This window comes from Panthera pardus, unplaced genomic scaffold (assembly GCF_024362965.1).
Source record: "Panthera pardus isolate Hobbes unplaced genomic scaffold, ASM2436296v1 HiC_scaffold_2, whole genome shotgun sequence".
Taxonomy (NCBI): Eukaryota; Metazoa; Chordata; class Mammalia; order Carnivora; family Felidae; genus Panthera; species Panthera pardus.
This window is the reverse complement of record NW_026526765.1, coordinates 20606716-20624445: the sequence shown is the minus strand read 5'-3', so window position 1 is coordinate 20624445 and position 17730 is coordinate 20606716. Positions and strand designations below refer to the sequence as shown.

General features: G+C 35.4%; 1 pseudogene; it reads right to left on the bottom strand.

The window, feature by feature from the left end:
- Positions 1-424: 424 nt before the first annotated feature.
- On the bottom strand, positions 425-1063 carry LOC109267691 (GTP-binding protein SAR1a-like; annotated as a pseudogene).
- Positions 1064-17730: the final 16667 nt, after the last annotated feature.

Below are 17730 nucleotides of genomic sequence, written 5' to 3'. Positions count from 1 at the left end.
AAAACTAAGAGGTATAGAGGATAGAACAAGGGTTTAACAGATATTTAATTGGAACTCTAAGAGGCAGGTCGAAGGTGAAATTTAGAGAGCAATACCTGAGGATTTTCCAGAATTGATGAAAGACACAAACTTGTAATTCCAAGAAGCCAGAAAATCCAAAGCATAAGAAATACTAGTAAACTAATTCCTAGATACATCATAATAAATCTCCAGAATACAATAGCTAGTGGAATGAAAACAGGTGGGGTTGGGAAGATTGATTACTTTTTGTAAGAAGAATTTAGTTGAATATTACCCCATTATCTCATAGTTTTAACTTACTTTTCATGGTCTTCCTTTTTTTACTTTTCTTTTTCCTTCCTTCTTTGTTCCCTCCTTCTTCCTCCCTCCCTCCCTTCCTTCTTTCCTTCCTTTTATTCTTGGATCAGTCAAGAGAAGTAAAACTCTTATTTTCACTGTCCAAACACCAAGCAATATACTGGGAAAACCAGCGGAAGTCCTCACCATAGCCTTGCCTCTGGAGCACATTGTGCATGAATACTTTCATGAAGTGGACATTCAGCTCCTTCAGGGTCACATTCCCATTTCCTATGGACTTTCCATAAAGCCCAACTATCTCATGGAGTTTTTCCTCATTGATTTCATCTGCTCTGCCAATTTTGTTACCCAAGATAAGGATCGGCATATTGGATATCGTTTCATCAGTTATTAAAGCCTTTAGCTCAGTTTTGGTTTCCATGAGGCAAGGACGATATGCAAAATCCAACAGAAAGGCAATCCCATTAACCGCTGGCACATCATTTTTCCAATCCTGGTGTTCTTGCTCGTGCCCACCAGGATCAAAAGTTGTAAAAGTCATTCCAGCCATTGTCAGCTATTCTGATGTTGGATCTAATGTTGAAACCTGTGGGCCGAATCAGTCATCACTGAGCATGCGGAGAAGAGTGGTTTTGCCTGTATTGTCCAAATCCAACAATACAAGTTTTCCAGATTCCTTGTAGAGTCCTAGGAACTGGAGCGCACTGCTGAAGCCATTGTAGATCCACTCAAAGTTCAAAGACATCATTAATACTTAACTATGACCAAGGGGTTCCTCTGGTGGCAGTGGGGGCGGGGTTTCAACCCTCCTGCACAACACACAACCCAGCAGCACCAGGACCACCAGCTGCTTCTCTTTTCTTATTTCTAACCATGTCCTTTCTCTTGACAGCTATGAGAACAAATAATCTAAGATCACATTCACTCAGTTTGAAACGTCTTTTCCTCTGTTTGGTGTCACTCAATTCACGTTTTAACCTTAATTTTGATTCATTAACTGCACCTTCTCAGAGATCTTGCTTATACACTAACTGAAACATGGCTGTCCTCTATGATACAGTTTTCTACAGAATTGATTTTTAACACAAGGAGACATAATTTTTGTAAGTGTTGACTAACTTTGAGTTCCCTTCATCTGTTTTAGGAATAAGAGTGAATAAACTACTTGAATGTTTGCTTAAAACATTCATCATTTTATATATAAAAATATAAATGAGAATTACTAACGTAGCCTTATGAAATTAATTTTAATGCAACATACATTTTCTACAAAAATCTGTCATAGGACTAAGGTTCTGCATGTGTTCAAATTTGGAAAGACTTAGGATTACTCCATCAGATGATGTCTCCCTCTGTGAATCCTATGTAGGATTTTCCTCTTTCTTTGCTAAAGATCTGTTTACCCAGGTCTCTTTTTGCTGCTTAAAAATAACTGATAAAAAGGCAGAGATATGCACATTTGCTGCTGTTGACACTTTGGTGTGTATCTCATTCTAATTTCCTGCCACCAACTCCCAAACTGATCTATATCTTGGCAATTTTCTGACACAATCTGCTCTAAGTACCGTCTACAGTTTTAAAGATAAAGTCATTATTTTTACATCCAAATAACAGCAACAAATGACCTTTACACTTTTACTAAAACAATGTCTGATGATTACTGATAAGTTTCAGTCAACACTACAGCAAACAACCCTGATTCATGCTATAAAAATAGTAAAATTCATCCAAAGATTTGAACATGTTCCTTTTGCCCCTTTTCCCTCCCCATTCCAGAGACACTTCAGCTTCATTGCTAGACTGGCTGCTCTGTTCATACCATCAATTAAGGCGAAGCACAGGGACATGCACATTATTGTTTACTGTACCACCTGAAACAGGAATACAGTAGCCCAGAATGTTAGGAAACATATTTCAGGACTTCTTTCAGCCATCTCACTCCACCCAAACAATAATCCTTTCCTCCTGTTTCTGAGGGCCAGGGAGCAGTTGCCCTTTTAGATCTGGAGGGGACTTGAGTAGCATAAGATATATTAGATTTCAGTTTGGTTTATTGGCTTCTTTTTTCCTCTTGTCAGTATTCCACTTATGCTGTTTCCTACTGTGCACCCTTTTTTCCCTCCTCACCAAAGGGCTGACCCCAGAAGACAGAAAAGAGAAGACTTTGTTGTAGCTAATTAGAGAGGGAAGATTTCTGGGAAATTGGATAGCAGCATCACAGTAACTCTTAAAGATCTTTATATTTAACAAATATTTACAAAACACTTTAGAATGTGCAGGGCTCTGCACTAAGTTCAATTTTTTTTTGTTCTTGAGAATATTTCCAACAGCTTGAGGTACTTACATTAAATATGAATCTTATTCAAAAATCCTAGAAAGCTACATTTTGGGCCAGTAAAAGGCTGATATTTGATATTTAATACAGGAAATGATTTCTTCTTCATTTTCTTACTTATATAAGATATATATATGTATATTTAATATATCATATATATTTATATATCTTATTTATCTGTATTATATGTTATCTTATGTATATTATCATATATATACATATATATATTTATAGCACACACACACACATATACACTATGAAACAACTTACAGCACACACACATACAACACATTCCTGTATATGCTCACTATACTCAATTCTCAATGTCTTTACTTGCAGTTCTAATTTACAAAGCTAACTTAACTCAAATCATCAATTCAAAAATGTTTTAGTGTTCAGGAATGGCATGTAAACTTCAGGGGTTTTTCTCTTTTTATATAAAAGAGAACAAAATTCAATTATGTTTTAGGGAGTTGTTTGTTTTCTCATTGGTTTCAATAATCTAAAGGAAATAAGTAGTTTGGAATTGAAAAAAATGGGAAGTAAATTTTATTTATTAGGAAATTTGTAAATTTTATCAGCTTCTAAAATCAAACTACCATGTATATTATTAGATTTTAACTCTATAATAACCTAGTTTTTACAGAATAAACTCTGTAAGATAACACAGTAAGTTGAGACTCTAGTGTGGTCTTTCTGATACTATACACACACATACACGCACACACACAAAACCAATGCACCTACAAAGTACGAAGGTATTATAACTAAATTACATAAATTGAAGTGTTATAACCTGGTTTTGATATGTGATTATAACCCAGTGTTACATAATCACTATTCTATTCTCTTTTATGTAATTTTATGGATTTATGTAATGATTTGGGGAGAGGGGTTATTATGGGCTGAGTTGCATCCCCCCAAAATGTATATGCTGTAATCTTAATCCCTAGTACCTTATAAGATGACTGTATTTGGAGATAGGGTATTCAGTTAAGTTACAATTCTGGCACTTCAACAAGCTGACAAAGTGAGAATTTTCTTGGCAGCAATTGATTTCTATTTCCCAAGATGTTCACTGAGGATGTGCTGATTTTAAAGCAATATTAAAGGTCTTGTGCTTTCATATATTATGTTTGAATGTTAACTTTGTTAATATCTTGTTATGTGTAGATATAAAATAAATAAATCATATTTATCATGTATGGGAATTCACTGATTAGCTAGGTTCACTGGCAGAGTTTTAAATAGTTCTTATCTATTTTCCAGAAGACACTTAATTTTTAAACTATTTTTAAAGTTTTTGTTCAAACAATCTAACCATATTTAACTTACTGTAAATACATCAATGCTTTATGTCACAGTTATAAAATTTTTTATGTGGTTGCATGTATGTAATACCTATACTTTTGGGGTGCCTGGGTAGCTCAGTCGGTTAAGAGTCAGACTTTGGCTCAGGTCATGATCTTATGGTTCCTGGGTTTGAGCCCTGTGCTGGGCTCTGTGCTGACAGCTCAGAGCCTGGAGCTTGCTTTGGATTCTGTGTCTCCCTCTCTCTTCGTCCCTCCCCTGATCATGCTCTGTCTGTCTGTCTCTCTCTCAAAAATAAATGAACATTAAAAAATCAAAAACAACAACAACAACAACAACAACACCTATACTTTCAAGTTTGCTGAGGGAAAAATGAGGTTGCTAAGCTCAAATACCTATAAATAAGGTGGTAATGTATTCATCGAAAGCAGACCAATCAGTAGACGTAAAGAGCATTGGGGATTGTGGAAAAATGGAATTTGATCAACATACATGGAGGCATTTAGAGACACGTTTTTTGGACATAGTTGGTCAAAATAAAAGATGTCTGAAGTCTAAATAAGGCTCAATGGTAATATATTTAGTGTCTTCACATATTAAGTATTCACTATCCCCTATATTTTAAATATACAGAGAAATAAAATTTAAACTTGAAAGTCACTATTTCTGATTTTATTTCAATATGTTCCTGACATATCTTATTTTCAATATAATTAATATAAGTTATTCACCTGGCAATACCTATATATCAGTAAATTATAAAATTAAATTAGGAATATATGTTACTCTATGGATGGTAAGATACAAAACATAAGGGAAGGGAATATTTACATGGTGAATCAAAATAGTAGAAATAGATAAGCTTTATAAGATTTTTAGTTCAGATAACACCAACTCTTCATATTATGTATGTATTTCCTTTAATCCATAAACTAGACGTAGAATGTAAACCATTATTTTATTGTCTACATATAATTTGTCTTAACTCATTATTCCTCATTTTATGTGATACAACCTAGCAGTAGCAAACATTTAACCTTCAAAATAGATAGTATTTTGCTGTATAAAAGTAGTAATAGGTATTCTCCTCTGGCTCATTAATCTGATGATACATTTTTAATTTCATTCATTCCATTAATATAATGGAGGAATGAAGTTGGTTCTCTGCCTGCAAACAAAATGACATTTAACATTATGAAAAAATGTAAATAATATGATTCTGAAATATAACTGGGAAGGTCTCCAAAAGCATGACCTTTCTAGATTTTACATATAAACAAATACCATGAGATTTTATTCTAAAGTAATCTTATATAAGAAAAACTCTGTACATATAATAATGATAAAATTAATAAATCCCACATTTTTTAAACTAAATGGCTGAATAACAGTTTAACTGGACTATTCTTTTTTTTCCCCCTAATCTCACCTTAAAGGTCAGAGCTAACTCAGCTTAATGGTTCAATCTTTTAGGGACGTATACAATGACAAAGTAATAATGGTAGGGACACAAAATTGCAGGAATCATATTTACAAAAATGATGTAGTGAACAGGATAATTTATTTGCCAAAATTTATACCATTCTCAAATTTGTATATATGGAAAATAATAAAATAATTCTTAGAGGACAAACTATTGCTATTTAAAATAAAAAGAATTTTGGGTTCGTGGTGTCTCAGTTGGTTAAGTGTCCGACTTTGGCTCAGGTCATGATATCATGGTTTGTAAGTTTGAGCCCTGTATCGGGCTCTCTGCTGTCAGTGCAGAGCCTGCTTCAGATCCTTGGTACCCCTGTCTCTCTTCCCTTCTCCCGCTCACGCTGTCTTTCTCTCAAAAATAAATAAAATAAAATAAGAATTTCCAGATGCTAGCTACAAAAACGTGGTGAAATGTTTTGATCAAATTTAGCTTGTAGTAGCAATTAATTATGTTACTTCTTTTTAAAAAATTAATGTTTTTCATTTTTTTAATGTTTATTTTTGAGAAAGACACACACAGAGTGCAAGCGGGGGAGGGGTAGAGAGAGAGGGAGACACAGAATCTGAAACAGGCTCCAGGCTCTGAGCTGTCAGCACAGAGCCCATTGTGGGGCTTGAACTCACAAACTGTGACATTGTGAACTGAAGCTGAAGTTGGACACTTAACCCACTGAGCCACCCAGGTGCCCCAATGATTTTTTCATTTTTGAGAACCAGAGAGAGAGACAGAGAACAAGTGCGTGAGGGACAGAGAGAGAGGGAGAAACAGAATCCGAAGCAGGCTCCAGGCTCTGAGCTGTCAAGCACAGAGCCGGACGCACGGCTCAAACTCACAAACTCTGAGATTGTGACTGGAGCCAAAGCTGGACACTTATCCCACTGAGCCATCCAGGTGCCCCTACTTTTTCTTTTTATGTGAATATTTTACTGGGTTCAGTTGTTGACCTAAATACCAAAAAAAGTATAAAATGGAGGCATTCTATAGTAAGCAAAATGCACCACATGTAATGTATATGACAAAAATCTATACACTTAGATGACTCTTTCTTTTAGTGTCAGTTGAACACATTATTCTATTTTTCCCATAATCATTTATTCTTCATTTGTCATCACAAATTGACGTTTCCAACAAAAATCTAATTATAGGATTAATGGGATGCACAATAAAATAATATCAAAAATGGCTTTACACTTCACAGGAATTTAAACATTGTTGTATTTAATGCACACTTCAAATCTGTAATGTCCTTAACTATGCCTTTCTTTTGCTTGGGATGAGGATGAAGCTTTCTGGCATTGGGATGCCTACATAATGCTAGATAGTTGGTGCAGATGCAACTCATCTTGATGAGTCATTTTGACTTCCTTGTAGACTCTCCTTATTCTTTAAAATTTCTTTCAATGGTGGTACACCCACAAATCTTTCCTGTTGTCCCCCCCTTTTTTACCCACAATCCTACATTAGTCCTGGGACATTCCCATCTATTTTAAATGACTTTAGTTACCATTTTAATGTGGAGATAGTTCCAACTTATATTTTAACCTAGATCCTCTCCTTAATATCTCTACATAGCAGTGATTATTATCGTATTACTGATACAGAAAAAGAAATATATATAAATACACATATATAGATAGATAGATATAGATATCTACATATATAGATAGATAGATAGATAGATAGATATAGATAGATACAGTTGTGTATGTTTATTAGTTTTATAAACATATATAGATAGATATATAGATATCTATATCTATATATATATAGATAGATACAGTTGTGTATGTTTATTAGTTTTATAATTTAGATGTGTGTGTATCTATATACCTATGTGTGCCCATGAAGTACATACAAATACATATTTGCTCTCTGGCCTATGATCACTATTTCCTGAAATGACATGCTGAGAATGTCAAATCTATTATTTGTAACAATTAGTAGTCACATCACAGAAACAATAAAAAGATCAAAATCTTTGATAACTATCTGAGGGTGCAAGTTTTTATTTTTTTAATTAATCTTTTTCACTTGATTGCATTTAACTTCCACATCTTCCATTATTAGACATCATGAGACAGTTCACAGTAACTCTTATTTACAAACTATATAAAATCATAATAGAAGAAAATGAGTCATGGAAATAAGTACACATTATTCAGGATGGTAATAACTATCAAAAATCATGCAAAATGCAGCATGAGTTTTCAATCTTCTGATTCTATACAAAGACACCTTTTTTTTTTTGATGAAGTCATCTGTGAACAGCAATTTGCTGAAACAAGGCATAAAAATGTCGTGAGAATTCACATACCTACCAAAATTCCTCATAGTACTTAGAATTAGGCTATGGGATAGTATCCCAAAGGATGCAGAGAAGAAGCCTCATTGCTTTAGTCATTTAAAACTAGGTTGGACAAATCATGGGGGAATATAACTGAGGAAATAATGCTCTACATTTCTTGAGGATGGGCACACTGATTTAATGGCTTTTTTTTTTTCATTTTGAAATTCTATAATAATAACAACGTTTCAACTCATTTTCATATTCAGTTTCTGTAGCTCTAGGGTTCACTATGTAAATTATATTTGTGGACAATTTTAAGGAAAGGGAATGTTTTGAAGCTTTGTTGATAATTCTAAGAATGCTGCCTATGTGTAGTACCCGTTTATTTCATGGATTACTGATAATACCTATATTCTCAAAGTTTTCATCATGTTAGCACAACATCACAAATTTGTGACATAAACTTGTGAAAGAAAGAGTCCATTCTGATATCAAAATGTCACATTTAGAGTTTTTTTTTTTTAAATCTCACCTTTTGCAATGGAGAACGATAGAATGCTGTGTAAAAGTATGCTTATGCTGAGTGAACCAGAATAATTAAGAAGTGCCTGAATTTATTAACTTTTTAATTGATTGATAGCTAGAGGAAGAAGCAGTCACAATCTAAAATATACCAAAATTGGGGCGCCTGGGTGGCTCAGTTGGTTAAGCGTCCAGCTTTAGCTCAGGTCATGATCTCAGTTTGTGGGCTGGAGCCCCTTGTTGGACTCTGTGCTGACAGCTCAGGGTGTGGAGCCTGTTTCAGATTCTGTGTCTCCCTCTCTCTCTGCCCCTCCCCCACTCATGCTCTGTCTCTTTCTCAAAAATAAATAGACATTAAAAATTTTTTTTAAGTATACCAAAATCTATAACTAGGGTGAATCATGTTAGTATCCATATTATTATTATTATTATTATTATTATTATTATTATTATTAAGAACCAGGTGAGGGGATTTACTTAACTACTTAACTGGAAACAAGAACAGAAGAGGGTATGTTCTTCACAAAAAACAAATATATACTTAATCCAAATACCCATAGAATCATGGTGTTAATATATTTTTAAAAATATTTTAATGCTAATTTATTTTTGAAAAAGAGAGAGAGAGAGAGAGACAGAACGCGAGAGGCCGAGGGGCAGAAAGAGAGGGAGACACAGAACATGAAGCAGGCTCCAGGCTCTGATCTGTCAGCACAGAGCCCGACAAGGGGCTCGAACTCACAAACAGTGAGATCATGACCTGAGCCAAATTTTGACGCTTAACAGACTGAGCCACCCAGGCGCCCCCATGGTGTCAATATTTTTGATGAAATTTTTCTAGTCTTTTTTCTCTAAGTGAAATATCATATAAATATACATGTTACATAAGTGTTTAATACTTTTAAGATATAAATAAAAAGATATAATAAGAGAAATAAATTTTCATTATTTTTTCAGTTAAAAATAGTATTTTCACACATTAGGAAAGCTACCAAGGCAATGAATTATAATGGAAATAATGACGTTTTAACATCAGCTAGACCTGGCCTGAAACACTTCCTTTGATTCTAATTAGCTAAGAGAATGCAGTTGCTGGCAGAGTTCTGGATTCTGGAAATACCATATGAGTTTTTTATGAAGAGACACAGCACATTTTCTGCTACATAGTTTTCTCTGCCTTTCTCATTCTCCTTCTCAGGCAAAGTGTGACAAGCTATCTTTTATTCCTTAGAGTGATGAAGGAGTGTGGAGCAAGCTTTGGGCAAAATGCAAGCGAGACCCTTCCCCCTCCCTCTGCCAGACCAGGTGGGATATGTGTGATATGCCTCAGGTACTCCTGGATGCCCAAGGACAAAGGGAAGGAAAAATAATTGTTAACTGATAGAGACCACAGTCATGCAGGAAATAGTCTCCATCAGTTTACAAAAGTCTTGGTAAATTACAAGAAAAAGGCAATCTTATCAATAGCTTAATCTCCAGAAGCCAATGGACTCCGTTTCCTGGAGCCCCAACTTCACTCCTCCATAATGATATAGGGAACAAAGGCATGAAGGAAATGACAGGTAAAATTAAATTTCCTTATAACCTGCAGCCCACTGACAACACTTGAAGAAAATACCAAGTATAACATTTCTCCAGGAACCCCTTACCGTCCTAATGCCTTAGTAGAGGAAAAACCTTAGCTTGACAATAGCAAGGCCTCAGGTATCTTAGGAATCCTCTTTAGCACATCAAAGTCCCTCTAGAGGCCTCCCTTTTGACTTTATCTCCCCCAATTTTATAGTATATAAGGAGCCACTCTTCACAAGCCCAGTGCAGCTCTTCCTGCCCAAGAGTCCTGTCCCCTTGCTTTAATAAAATCACCTTTTTGCACCAAAGATGTCTTCAAGAATTCTTTCTCTCCCTTTCTCTTCTTTCCTTCCTTCTTTCCTTCCTTCCTTCCTTCCTTCCTTCCTTCCTTCCTTCCTTCCTTCCTTCCTTTCTCTCTCTCTCTCTCTCTTTTCTTTATTGGCCATCAGCTTCAAACCACCCCACTATCACCCCAAAACCTCAGCACTGAGGAAGGCTCTACTCATTTTGACTTTTTCCCAGATTTATTAAGTGCACATATGTTATCGTTCCTTCTCTTGTCTTATCTATTTTCTTTATGGCACATAAAATTGTATCCAACTAAAATTTAGGTCCCTTTGAATTATCATGGAATTAACTTTACCTTATCATAGTGTTAAGTATTTTTTTCCCAAATGAAATCAATTTTTACAACTTGCCACATTCTAAAGTTTATGTAATATGATATTCTAATTCTTGTTTTAGAAAACATTTAATACTTTTAGCACCTGTGCTTGACTTTTAATAATCACATTTGATTTTCAATCCTTATGTTAAATTCTCTTAAAAGCTGCTGAACCAATCTTGAGAAAGGAAACATTGAAATTTGTACCTGCATGTGAAGAATAATCTTTATATTTTAGGAATACTTTAATTATCACTTGGAATTTGGAGACTCAACACTATATACTAATTTAGTCAACAACACATGCGCTACATTATCAGTTTCGGATTGAAGATGCAGTAGAGCACGCTTGGACTGACACTCTGAATAACACAGGATTGATTATGAGAAATTTCAGGCCACAGAGTAAAATTTCTGTAGTATTTCCAGATAATTTTGCCTGGCAAAATGGGAACACGTCCATTTTGTTAACTTCATAGTATATGGTTCTAAAAGATTCTTCAGACCGGCAGAGGAAATCTTTTTATTTGATACATAACTATAAAAGTGCTAGAGGTATTCCATTCTTATCATATTCCCCAATTCTGACTAATGGATGTGCAGATTAGGATTCTTTGTGTCTCAAGAATCCATACTGGAGGATGCACAATCTAGGCATTACTTTGATAAGAGTGTAATGCCTGAAGTTCCAAAACCTCCCACAAAAGACCACCAGAGTCGTAAGTCAAAGCCAAGAGGCAAGGGTCGTTTATTGCAGGTTCGAACCTGGTCCTCTGCGCACTCGTCGCCGGTGACGCAAGAGGCCACGATCAGGGTTGGTACAGCGTTTTTATAGACAGAGACAAATAGCACAAGGGAGGTTTCAAATTATGAGGGGCCTGATTAGTTGATTTTAAAGTAAGGACATTTGTTGGGCGTCCTTCGTCTGTCCTTTGGCTGGAAGGCTTTGTCCATTACTTGTGGCTGGAGGAAAAAGGGGGAAGGGGAGGGGGAAGGGGGAAGGGGAGGAATGTGTTGAGCAAGCAGGTTTACAGAAGCGAGAAATGCTGGTTAGTTTATGTACAATCACTCATTCCATTACATATCAGACTACATTTAGGAAGTTTTACAACCCATTCTACTACACAGTGGGTTACATTCAGGAAAGGCCTCACAATGCTCGTAGCAAACAGCAAGCAAAACAGACTTCTCAGCAATTGTATTTTTTATCTAAGATCCATAATAAGCAGAAAAGAGAACCTAGCTTTAAACTAAGGCAGGGCTGTCATTTGGATTGTTCCTTTCAAGAGGATGGCCCTTCTGCCCGCAATCAAACCTGAAAACCTGTAAACTTTCAATCATACACAGACATGCTACTACCAATGTCTCCTGATTTCTTTCACCTGTCTGTGCCTAATGCATTCCCTTCACGTTGGGTGGTCTTCTAATACTGTGATCAAACTTCGCCACTAGACAGGCCAAGGGCAGACAGGCCAAGGGCAGCTCTAAGATGGGCCACTTTGGCATGAACATCATTTTGAGTTAAAAGCAATAAAAAGCCAACAGATTCAGGAAACATTCTTTACCAACTGCCTCAACTACCTGATGTACCAGGAAGAGAGCTATTTAACAGAGATTCCTGTTTACCTAAGAAACTCATCAACATAATAGGGCAACCTTTGTTTTCCAAACACCTCCTCTCACCTTTCTGCTAAGGGTCTTTCTGCTTTCTATCCTCAGACTTCTAACCCTCTCCTTAGCTCATATAAGCATCCCATTACCTCACTGTCTTTGGGAATTTTATATCTATGTGGATGCCCCATATGTATGCTATTAAATTTTATTTTCTCCTGTTAATCTGTCTCATGCCAATTTGATTCTTAGTGCAGCTAGAGGGATCTTGAAGGAAAGAGAAAATTCTTTCTCCCAGAAACTGCCTTGGAGTCTTAAATCTCTGCCTCTAAAGATGTGAATTTATATGTTCGAAAAAGTACCTGAGGTGTTGAGGAAGAGCATTAGGTCTGACCCAGCCTGAAGCAGGGAATTACTGTATAGAAAGTTAACCAAATACATGCAAGAAGAGGAGACAGAATTCCTCTCTAGTAGAATACAAAAACTTCTGTATTATGTCATGTCACTCCTTCCAATCTATTGGACAAGTTCTGCAAATATCTACATTTAAACAAAACGTTCATTACCAGTTAATTCTGTTCAGTCCGCATTAATGTCAGTCTTATTTAGAGCAACACTATGATATTCGAACATTTGCAAACTGTATCTTAAATGTAAAAACTTGGATTAATTAGAACTCAAACCTTTGACCACTCCATATCAGATTAAAATTTCTAAAGGTGACTGTATAGATTACTTCTTTTACACACACACACACACACACACACATTAGAAATGCATCTATAGACTAGAATGAGAGAACAGTAATTTTTTCCCATAAAATAGTTTTTATTATTGCCTGTAAATCCAGGAAGCAGAAAGAGTATGGAAGTAAACTGCATGAAAAATCAGAGAAGATAACAATTAAAAGATTGTAAATTGTTAACACAGTTGACTGTCAAATATATCTACTCTATATTGATTGATATTGCAAGCTGCAAAACAAAAGTAGTATTAATCAAGTGATGCTCTTTTTCTGATTTTTGTCAAAGTGAAATACAAGATACCCATTATATATCGATATAATATTTAAAGTCACTTCATTATAATTTAAATTAGGAGATTTCCAAATACATAAGTTTCAGAAGCAAGATAATTTGGTAAGAGGCACATTCGGTATTGATGAAGTTTTAGGGTGATGGGGAGTTCATGGGGTGGTCCACAGCCAACAGCTAAGAAAGAATTCCTGAAGATGTCTTTGGTGCAAAAAGGTGATTTTATTAAAGCATGGGGACAGGACCCATGGGCAGAAAGAGCTGCACTCGGATCATGATGGGCAACTCATTATATACCCTCAGGTAGGGATGGGGTCAGGGATAGGGTAAGTCTCTAAGGTATTTTGGAAGAAGCAAGGTTTCCAGGACCTTGAGGGTCTAGCTGTGCTAGGGAAACGCCACATATTACCGTTTAATAAAACTGTCATGACACGCTTCAGATGTATATCGGGTGACAATAAACTTGAAGTATAATTGCCAGCATATATCTTGGGGCAGTTGAGATAAAGGAAGTATACTTACAGGATCCTCAAGTTTGGGATAATGTTAAGCTACAGTTCTCTTTTACCCCTAACACAAGGCAGCTGAGGTCCTGGAGGGAGGTCACTCTGCCTGTTTCAAGGACTTGTCAATGGGCCGAAGGCAGTAAGGGAATTAATTTTTCATTTGCCTTAGTTTCCCACATTACCATGTCAAGCACTTAAACCCCTTCCCTTTGTTCTTTGGTAGCCAGGAGTATCTGAGGAATATCACACATAGTTCACCTGAGTGGGGGTGGGGGTGGGTAGGTAGGGGTGGGGAGCTGCCACCCTGTATTTTGTCCTCAGCTTGCTCCATGCTCCCTCATCAGTAGACAGATCAAGAAACAACTATGTAATTCCCCAAGCACTATGTTCCAGCCCAACCTATAGCCTTCAATACCTTTTGAATTCTAAGTAGATCCCAGATGTTTTCCAAACATATACAGGTATTTGAAAACATCACTTGAAATCATTACTAAGTGTAGTCTAATCAAAATGAACTTTTTCTTTTTTTTTTTAACGTTTTTTTTTTTTTTTTATTTATTTTTGAGACAGAGAGAGACAGAGCATGAATGGGGGAGGGGCAGAGAGAGAAGGAAACACAGAATGGGAAGCAGGCTCCAGGCTCTGAGCCATCAGCCCAGAGCCCAAGGCGGGGCTCGAACTCACAGACCGTAAAATCGTGACCTGAGCTGAAGTCGGATGCTTAACCGACTGAGCCACCCAGGCGCCCCAAAATGAACTTTTTCAATTCCATTCAATTTATTTTTCTACACACAGGTAGACCCATGCCCATTTGTTTGTTGAAGAAAAGTACAGGGAAATATGACATTATCTTTCACCTTTCTCGTTCCACACCGCCCCCGTGTGCTAGATACTGCTTCTAACTCTTCTAGAGTTGAATTTTCAAAGGATGATAAAAGGAAACAAAGTTTCTTTTCACTGGCATTGTTAGAATTTGGCAATGATGTCTTCTGTGTGAATGATACCCACATTTCTGTACTCTCTCATTGTTAGCATGAACTATGTCAATGGTCAATAGTGGTGACCACTTATGGTTTACGTTAGCTAAGACCATTGTAACATTTCACCCAATTTGACTAATCCTACCCACTCACCACCCTCACGACCTGATAGTATTAGAAGATGAGACTTTGGGGATGTAATTAAGATAAGGTTGAGAGTGCAGCTCTCATATATAGGATCAGTTTTCATATGAGTCAAGAGAGCTGGCTTCCTCTCTCTGCTCTCTGCTATATGTAGATGGATACAAAAGAAATCAACAGTCTACAACTAAGAAGACAGCTTTCGACAGAACCTGGTTGTGCTTACAGCTGGTTCTTGCACTTCCTGCTTCCAGAACTATGGGAAATAAATTTCCGTTGCTTCTAAGCCCTCCACTTTAGGGTATTTTGTTATGGGAACCTGAACTAAGACATCCATCATTCCCCTCAAAGGCACTGGCTTACTCTTACCCTTTACTTGCATTTTTTACATACAGGATGGGGATGAATAATGGAATAAAAGCGGAAGAAACCCTGAAAGTTTTGTTCACCTCTCAGCAAGTCGCATATAGATTACTTTAGCCTATTTGTAGACATATGTGAGTTACAATCAGATAGCGTTCCTTTGTTTTTATACTTCAATTCACTTAAATATTGATCATAGTACACCAGAAACAAATGGTCTTAAAAAGGCCTGAGAGAAAGAATCTCTTTTAAGAAACAACAATTAGATTGAGGGTAGACTTTTTCAAAATAATAGAACACAGAACACAGGAAAAGAACATCTTCAAAGAACTGAGAGGAAATAACTCTCAACCTAGAAATGTGTACCATCAAAACAATTTTTCAAGAAAAATGGTACAAAAACCCCCACATTTATAGGCCAGCAAAAACTGAGAATATTCACCATCAAAAAATCTGTACTAAAGACACTTGTAAAGGATATTTTTTTAATCTTAATTTTAATTTCAATTAGTTTATATAAGGTGTTACATTATTTTCAGATATACAATATAGTAATTCAACACTTACATACACCACCCGGTGCTCATCACAGATATTATTTCTGTAATACTGTGTATGCTGAGCCAAGTAGATGTGATTATTTAAATTTTTTAACTTTCTTACAGTAAAGTTTTAAACCTTTTCATAAAGAATTTGTATAATTTTATTAAATTTATTCTTGGATGCTATATTTTTATTGATGCTATATTTTTATTGATACCTCTAAGAATATTTATTATTTCTGATTTGCTAATTATATCTTATATGAAAACGTTAATTGCAGCTAATTATCTCTCCTTTTGTCAGAATGCAATTGGAAACCATTATCATTATTATTTTTATTTTAAAATTTATTTGAATTTTGACCTGGGGCCAAGAAACAACATATTTCATGAGCTTTAAAAATAAAATTGTATATCTTATTATTAAAGGTAGATTTGATTTAGATTTACTTGATCGATTTCAGTCACTTGATTTGCCACGGTTTCAAAAAAAAATGGGGCAGTGTGACTAAGAAATAATTTCTTTAAATATCTCCATATAGTTTCTGAAATATATATTTACATTTCCATTTTTAAGTGTATAAATTATGTGAGATAAGAACTCTTTAACTCTGGATCATCCTCTTAGTTTAAATATTTCTGAAACACTTTCTCTCAGAGGCATTTCTGGCATAAATATATATGGATGAGTTATTTAGCTAATCTCAAAGTCATCTCTTTTCTTTGAAAGTTTAAATTTATCCCATTTATAGTGGTTAGAACATCAAATAAATTTAGCTTGTAACTTTTAGCATATTTTATGTGCATTTCTATTTTAATGCTATGGGGTTTTCTACTTCATGGTATATACATTACTTTTTCTTTGTGTGTAATGTTTGTACTTAATATGTAGTAAACCTCAAAGTTTGTACAACATATCCGTATTTGTGTAACATGCATCCATGTATATTTTTGGTTCCCAAATTGGAATTGGAACTATTGGCTTTGTTACAAATGACATAAAAATTGATGCGCTTGTACTTTTCTTTTTACATCTTGATTTAATTTTGTTTTTAATTTTCCTGATCATTAATTTAGGATGATAATTAACCAACATTTATAGGCAATCAAAACAAATTTTTAAAAACATGTTTTTTAAACTTATTTTTCTATGTTCAGTTCTTCAATGTACAGTAAATTCTTGCAAGGAAAGTAAGAGGAGCACCACTACACTTCATAGCCCCTTTTGAGCTCTCCAGCATCGCCCCACCCTTCTTTCTTACTTTTGCTGTCACTCCTTTTTGTTCTACCTATTCTTTGTCATTGTTTATGACATTTTCCTAGGATAATGTTTCTCTCAGTTACTTAACCTTCGCTCTCTCTGTTAAAGTGCCCGGTGCCTGGCAGCAGGTGGCTTATCCTAGATTATTCATGGAGATATACTAGTTAGCTAGATTTTATTACCATGCAGATCTCTTTGTTTTTAAAGAAACATTTATTGGTGCTCCATTACCTAGGTTCTTGTATATGTGAGAGTGTCTTTTTTGCCTCTGTGTACTTCAATAAAAATTGTTTGCCTATAAATGTCTTCACTTACACTTTCTTACCTTGAGAATTAAATTTGTTGCATTTCTTCTGACATTGTGAGACCAACCTGATTACTGATTCTTCCCTATTAGCATCACCAACAGCACCACCAGGACATCACTCACTACACACAAATCCATGCAAACACATTCTGTGCGCACAGTCGATTGTTTCAAAAGACTCTTCACTTACTTCAGATCTTAGTAACTTCACTAGGATATTACTCAATATTGATATTTCTGTATTAAAATGTGGGAAATATGATTACCTTTTCTGTTTAGATTCCTGGTGTTTATTTATTTATAACCTTATATGTTTCTTAGTCTTCTAAGTTTTTCAAATATAACTAGTCTTAATTTGGGTCAGACTAATAATTATTAGAGCTCTCTAATTGTGTTACTGTCTTTTATTTATTTTTTACTTATATTCACCCCAACAATGAAAAGACACTCTTCTCAGTCATTTACTTATTATGACATGTGCATATATTTTACCCACATA